At 46.2% G+C, this 7,626-nt stretch overlaps 1 long non-coding RNA gene across 1 annotated transcript; it reads left to right on the top strand.

The window, feature by feature from the left end:
• Positions 1 to 451: 451 nt before the first annotated feature.
• Positions 452 to 3,834, top strand: LOC127060985 (uncharacterized). Its single transcript, XR_007780337.1, has 2 exons — positions 452 to 1,668; positions 3,140 to 3,834. It is a non-coding gene; the product is annotated as an uncharacterized LOC127060985 (long non-coding RNA).
• The last annotated feature ends 3,792 nt before the right edge of the window (positions 3,835 to 7,626 follow it).

Below are 7,626 nucleotides of genomic sequence, written 5' to 3'. Positions count from 1 at the left end.
GGGTTATAAAAGATAAGCAATTCTCCATTAAACACTTTCCTTTCACCTTCTGAAGACTGGAGTAGTTTGTTCCCATTCCTTACTCAACAATGACATAATGATGCAGTTTTGATTTTTGTCTTTTTTTCTTTTATGTGTTTTCTGTATTCTTTACATATATATTTGGAGGTCTAGAGCCTGTTGTTGTGTGAAGTTATATCCTGTCCCTCAGCTGTGACAACTTCCTCCTTCCCTTCCCCCTGCCCTCATCCTAATTGCTGTCTGTCAAGTTCCACATTCCAGCAAGGGCATCGTGTGATTGGCAGAAGTTCAAAAGATGCTTCTCAGACCTGGGGTCGTTGGCCTGTCCAGGTGTCATTGTCCCCTGAGACCCTCCCCCTCCCACCTGGTTGGTGGCTCACCTATCCTCTCCCTCCCCCCTCCCTGTGGGTTTAAAAGGCGCTGGAACCATGCTGTCGGTATTCTGTTGGAGCTGTTGCAAAGATTCAGAACTCTTGTGACCCTGGAATAAACTCTGGATTTAACCCTCCGGCGGAATCTGCTCCTGTCTCTTCACCATCACCTGAACTTTTTCCACTAGAGGTAAACTGAGTTGCTACTTTGCTTGGACTCATTCTGAGTGCCTAACTCCCAGCCAGCCAAGGGTGTCTCTGAGGTGAAAAACCACAGCTGCTACCTTTGAGCACTAAGGCCAGACAAGCCCAGGCACGCACCACTCAGCAATATTGGGATTATATTCTAATAGAGCCTATTGTTGTATTCTAGCTAGTTTTCCCAGTAATTTTCCATGCCATTTTCCTAGGCAGGAAGACAAAACAAATTCCAGAGCTCCAAGCCCCGTGGGGGGTACAAGGCCCTTATTCTTTTTTGGTTCTTCCTGGGAACTGAGACAGAGTGGAAATTTTCCAGAGTAGAAATCCATTTTGATTTAGGTGAAATGTACATTTTTTAATTAAGTCTGTAGCTTGTAAACATTGCTGTTTGGTCTGACTGCCTGTTCTCGCAAAAAGCCTATGCTCTAAGAAACTGCTTCAGCCAAAGGACAGAGATAAGGGGGTTGGCCCTTGAACTCTGAAAAAGACAGAGAGGCTGCTATGGAAAGCAGGGTCAAAATGACCTAGTAATTCTTTCTGATAAAGAAAAATTAGAGGCAAATGTCATGCACGAAATCAGTAGAATGAATATGTATGAACCTATTGTGAAATTGCATGCATATGTATTTGAGAGGGAGATAAAAAAAGGATCTGGAGCTCCCAGAGGCACCCATGTCATTTTAAGGGGATGATCCCCACATGCATCCAGCGCTGTAATAAACATATCAGCTTTACAACTTTCACAAAAGTTGTGAAGTTTGTTTGCTTTTGCAAATCAGAACTAAGGCCGAAAACAGCTCTTTGAGAAACAAAGTACTGCTAGTACTAAGGGCAGGGGGGTCCAGAGAAGGGGCTTGACCTAGAGGGGAATTGCATCCTCCTAATTGGTGCTTTTTTGCCAATTATGCTGATTTGCTAAATTCATAAATACTGTATTCATCCTGTGTGGGTGGGCTTTTGTGGATGTCATGGTTTAAGCCTGGCACAATACCAGTGCCCCCATGAGAACACCTACTTCCCTGGCACCTATTGTGAGATATGATCAGAGACAGAGCAAAGCAGGCTCCAACTTAAGGTTAAAAGAAAAAAAAAAGCATTTATTAACCTACAACTACAAAGGAAGACACACAAAACACAATAGAACATAAGATGAAAACCTTCCAAAATTCTTCCTCCTCCCCCCACCAAATTTCCAATTTCATTGCCACCCTTCAGACAATCGATTCTCAGTCTCTTGAGGAGAGAGAAGTCCCTCTTGCGCCACACGCCTTCCATGTCCAGTGCTCTCACCACTGCACATGGATCAGAGCTGCTTCTGGGGTTTTTCATTTTAAGGATACTTTGACCAGTTCCAAAGGGAGCACAGTCCTTCTCTTTTTGGGACACCTGTCCCCCCCAAATTTCACCCCCTGGGGCCGAGGGGTCTCTTGAACAGAGATCGTCTTCTTCTCTTCTTCGAGACGGAGGGCACCACCACACCCTCCTCACCCGTCGTCTCTGTTCACTCCTCCACATCACTGCACTCTCTTGGCTCTGAGCCATCGCCTCCCCCTAGAACGCAGTCTCTGTGGCACAGAAACACCCGTGGTTCTGCTGTGGCTACACAAGAAAAGTCCAGCCCAAAGCCACTTCATCATCTCCTCCCACCTAGAATTTTCCTCAACATCTTCTCAATCTCAACATCTTCTAAATCTCATCAACTTCAGGAGGACTCAGCTTTTGCAAGGTTCTCATCTTCCTCAAAGGGGTTAAAAGTCCCGAGCTCTCTCTCTCTGCCGGTTTACTTCGTCAACTCCCACGCCTGTCTGCCCTGCTGGGCACCCCCCCCTTCTCCTTCACGCCGGGCCATTATCACAGGCACCACAGGCACCGGCTCTGTCTCTCTCTCCCTCTCCGGGGGGGGGGGGGGGGGAGAATGGAGGATGGCTGCCCGAAGCCCTTGCAATGTTCTCCTCCACCCTTGGGCCCAGGCCTGGCCTACCTCTCTCTCCGGCCACATGGCTCCCCTCCCCCCTGCCCAGCCAAAGGAGCTGGGCAGGGGGGTCTACTCACTCTCCAGCGGGACTCCAAGAGGAAGTTCCCCTGGGAGATCACAGCTTTTAACCCCTGTGTTCTCAGAGGCGTATCCTGCCCTCAGTGGACAAACCAGGTGCCAATATTAAATCTGAACACTGATTGGATTGCCCACACCATCACAAAAAACTTCATTTCCTTTCAAACCACGACATTCCACCCTTCGCCTCTGAGAACACATTTTCTAAAATTATCATCCAAATTACAATAGACAAACTCTACTTAAACAATAAAACCTCTATTAATCTATCATCTTAACCAAAAATACATTACATGCTTTGCTCTTATTCTTCTTGATCACATCTCACAGTTCACCTTATCACTCATCCAAAAATCGATTTCCCGGTCAGGGAAACCAAAAATGTCATGGTTTAAGCCTGGCACAATACCAGTGCCCCCATGAGAACACCTACTTCCCTGGCACCTATTGTGAGATATGATCTGAGACCGAGCAAAGCAGGCTCCAACTTAAGGTTAAAAAGAAAAAAAAGCATTTATTAACCTACAACTACAAAGGAAGACACACAAAACACAATAGAACATAAGATGAAAACCTTCCAAAATTCTTCCTCCTCCCCCCACCAAATTTCCAATTTCATTGCCACCCTTCAGACAATCGATTCTCAGTCTCTTGAGGAGAGAGAAGTCCCTCTTGCGCCACACGCCTTCCATGTCCAGTGCTCTCACCACTGCACATGGATCAGAGCTGCTTCTGGGGTTTTTCATTTTAAGGATACTTTGACCAGTTCCAAAGGGAGCACAGTCCTTCTCTTTTTGGGACACCTGTCCCCCCCAAATTTCACCCCCTGGGGCCGAGGGGTCTCTTGAACAGAGATCGTCTTCTTCTCTTCTTCGAGACGGAGGGCACCACCACACCCTCCTCACCCGTCGTCTCTGTTCACTCCTCCACATCACTGCACTCTCTTGGCTCTGAGCCATCGCCTCCCCCTAGAACGCAGTCTCTGTGGCACAGAAACACCCGTGGTTCTGCTGTGGCTACACAAGAAAAGTCCAGCCCAAAGCCACTTCATCATCTCCTCCCACCTAGAATTTTCCTCAACATCTTCTCAATCTCAACATCTTCTAAATCTCATCAACTTCAGGAGGACTCAGCTTTTGCAAGGTTCTCATCTTCCTCAAAGGGGTTAAAAGTCCCGAGCTCTCTCTCTCTGCCGGTTTACTTCGTCAACTCCCACGCCTGTCTGCCCTGCTGGGCACCCCCCCCTTCTCCTTCACGCCGGGCCATTATCACAGGCACCACAGGCACCGGCTCTGTCTCTCTCTCTCCCTCTCCGGGGGGGGGGGGGGGGGAGAATGGAGGATGGCTGCCCGAAGCCCTTGCAATGTTCTCCTCCACCCTTGGGCCCAGGCCTGGCCTACCTCTCTCTCCGGCCACATGGCTCCCCTCCCCCCCTGCCCAGCCAAAGGAGCTGGGCAGGGGGGTCTACTCACTCTCCAGCGGGACTCCAAGAGGAAGTTCCCCTGGGAGATCACAGCTTTTAACCCCTGTGTTCTCAGAGGCGTATCCTGCCCTCAGTGGACAAACCAGGTGCCAATATTAAATCTGAACACTGATTGGATTGCCCACACCATCACAAAAAACTTCATTTCCTTTCAAACCACGACAGTGGACATCCTTCCATAACTATCCTGGAGGTCTCCAAATAAAGATCCACTTTTATATTACCTTTTAAACTAAAATTATCTTGAGTTTCATTTCTAGGTTAAAAAAGGCAACAATACCACCCTGACAAGTTTTTCTTATGTGGTGCTTTTGGATACATTTTGGATACACATGCAAATTTTGGGGCTAATCTTAAATCCTGGTTTCCAGATGTGCAGATAACAGGCACAAAAGAACAATTTAAATCACATCATCCTGATTTGTATCAGTCTCTGTTTTCCAGTTGTTTGAGGAGCAGAGGTCTTCTTAATTCTGGAGCAGTGAACTCAAGGTTCTCTGACAGTACCTCTGGTGGCAGTAAGGGTAGTCAGGACTTGAAAGGGTCCTTTCCACATAGCTCGTAAGGTTCACCGTCCACCATTAACATAGTCTCCAGGCTGGAACAGATGGGCAGGTGTGTTCAATCCCATAGGTCTGGATAACACGATGAGTCTCTGGAGTTTCTGAAAATTGGAACTTAAAGCTATTAAAAACCTCTGTAAATCAATTTTCCCCCTCATATATGAATTGCTCCCACAATATACACAATTTGATATGGCCTGCCATGCAATATTTCATAAGGACTTATGTTGTATCTCCACCTTGCTTGTATGTGAACCCGCACTAAGGCTATAGGCAAGGCCTGAAGCCATGTCCTGCATATTTCTGACAAATTTTACTAACCTGTGTTTTGAGAACTCCATTCACACATTCAGCCTTATCACTTGTCTGGGGTGTGTGGGGAATTCACAGATCCTAAACAATTCCCAATATCGGCGATGGAGACACGGGGACAACTGAGCTGGATCAGAAGCCAATTTTATTGAGAACACAAATTGTTTATATAGGGTATATAGGATTCTATTTTTGGTAACAATTTCTTATTGGTTACACATTCTTCATGACATCAGTTACCTGGTAATCATCATAAAGTTTTACGTCTCTTGGTCACTTCTACCCCAGGGAGTAGTTATCTGTGTCTGTCTCTCCCATGGTTTCTGCTTGATTAGGCCTAAGATATCAGACTCCTTTATCAGTTCCATTGTAGCCTCTGTCTTATCTCCCATACCCAACATTTGACTAACTTCTTCAATCAGTGGGGGACCAACCCCAAAGCAACCCCAAACCTTGGAATCATATGACTGAGCAAAGCTCTCACCACTTCCCTTGCTGTGTTAGTGTGACGGGTAAGCCTGAGACCACCTGAGCTGTCAACCAACACCAGTACATACCCGTATCCTTCGTGTGGTAACTCAGTAAAATCTATTTGCCAATTGTTGAGGGGTTTCTGCAGGAAAATGGGCAGAATGCACAAACCAGCCTTTATCGAGTCTGAGTAAGGAGGTCACAGTGTCCCTGATAACACGATAACAGAAAGACCCTACTCAAAAGAAAAACAAGTCCAGGATGTGGGGCAGAATAAGAAGACGGAACAAAAAACCACAGCAGAGCACATGAAGGCAAAACAAATCACAGCAAGACGCATGAAGAAGGAAGACTAACCAACCAGCTGAAGGCTTGAGATGCGTGCACAGATAGGCTTAACCAATCATGTATTAGCTTGAGGCATGTGAGCAGTAGAACACAGTATAAATATAGCTTGCTTTTTGCAATAAATCTGCTTCACTTGATCACATTGATCATGGCGTGATGTCCCATTCCTGATCCTCTGCAGCCAATAATCTACAGGAAAATCCACTGCCTGTTATTTCTAACACAACTCTTTTGCTTCTGTTTGGGTTGTTTCTATAGCAGATTTCACAACTGCTTGTTATAGACTGCACAATATCAGTCATTTCCCTTTCTATTACAATCCTTCTACAGGTGTTTCAAAAGGTTCTTTATTCCCCCATGAGTGTCTTCATGTTCTCACTGAGATGGGATGACAATCTGTCCCTCTGGTGTAATAGTCCATTCACTTTCTTTGGTTTCAGCTTCTAGACTTCCAAATACTCTGTAGCAGTGTTCGGTATGTTCGATTCCATTACCTTGAACAGTCAGCTGTCCTCTTTCCTTCCAGACAACTTCACTGACATACACCACATTAAATGCAAATTCAGAATTAGTTCATATTTTTACCTTCTTTCCTTCTGTTGGGGGTTGGGTTTTTCCTTTCCTTTTCTTTCCTTGTTGCTTGTGGAATTTTTTCCCATTGAGTTGCTAAGAAGCACTGATGACTGGGTGCTTGAGATGGCAGGGAGGGGAAACTCCTCTGGTTTTTGGGAGTTTTTCTCTGGGGGGGGGGGACAGAGATACCAATACTGTGAGAATAGAGGCAGGTAAAAGATGAGGGCTGGGGAGCTGGGGACTTTCTTTCGCTCTTTGGCATCAGAGAACGGCCAGGTTGTTGCTTACTGTGGGGAGAATTCAGTAGCACCGCTGTAGCTCAGCCCTGAGGGACTGTAATATATGATAGAGATAATTCATGCTTTGTAACTGTATAAAAATTATAAAGATCCAACCATGCCTCTGACCCCCGTGGCCAGAAGCAGGGCTTTCCTTTCTATTCAAAAGATTTCCCGGACTCGCCCAGATAAAATCATTACTATTAACAGGTGAATGAGTCCTTCCTGGGCAATCATCGACCATTTCCCAAGAATGTCCAGGACATTCACAGAACAGCACCTGGAAGAGATTGCATTGAGGAACGGGCAACATCCTGGCTACAACTGAAAAGAAGACTATCTCGAGGAGCCCAGACAGCCATCCAAACCTATGGACTGACTTTTGTAGGGGACTGAATCTGTATAGTCCCCCTTATACATATGTAGGGACTTACAAAAATCTTAGGTCATTCCTGTTCCAGGCGGAATAAACTGTATAAAAACTGGCTACCAGGAGCAGTTGGTGTGAAACTCTGGGGAGTTGTTGACACTACGTCGGTTCGACCCAGGTTGGTTAACCCAGCGTCAAAAGTCCGGGGTTGACGCTGTCTTGGCTGTGGGGGTTTTGTAATATTCTGTTTTTTAGTTGTCGATCTAATAAATTTATAAATTTTTTTTTTATAAATTTGGCTGCCGATTTGATATTTTACAACAGGGACCTATCACCATCTGCTCGTGTGCTCCTGGAAATTCTAAACTTCGCCTCTCCCTGCCCTGCTCAGAGCCAGGCCACTGCTGCCCTGCCCCCACTGTTTCCTTGGTACTGCTCTGGGCTTCTCCATGCTGTAGCCGGCACCATCCCGCAGTTCCAGCTTCCACTGCAGAACTTTTGATACATCTTGTCCACCACCCTTGGATTTTTGCTCATTCCTGCCGGCTGTGACCATAACCGCACCAAAGGGGAAGGTACCGG

This window comes from Serinus canaria, chromosome W (assembly GCF_022539315.1).
Source record: "Serinus canaria isolate serCan28SL12 chromosome W, serCan2020, whole genome shotgun sequence".
Taxonomy (NCBI): Eukaryota; Metazoa; Chordata; class Aves; order Passeriformes; family Fringillidae; genus Serinus; species Serinus canaria.
The sequence above is the reverse complement of the archived record's forward strand: the minus strand, read 5'-3'. Positions and strand labels throughout refer to the sequence as shown.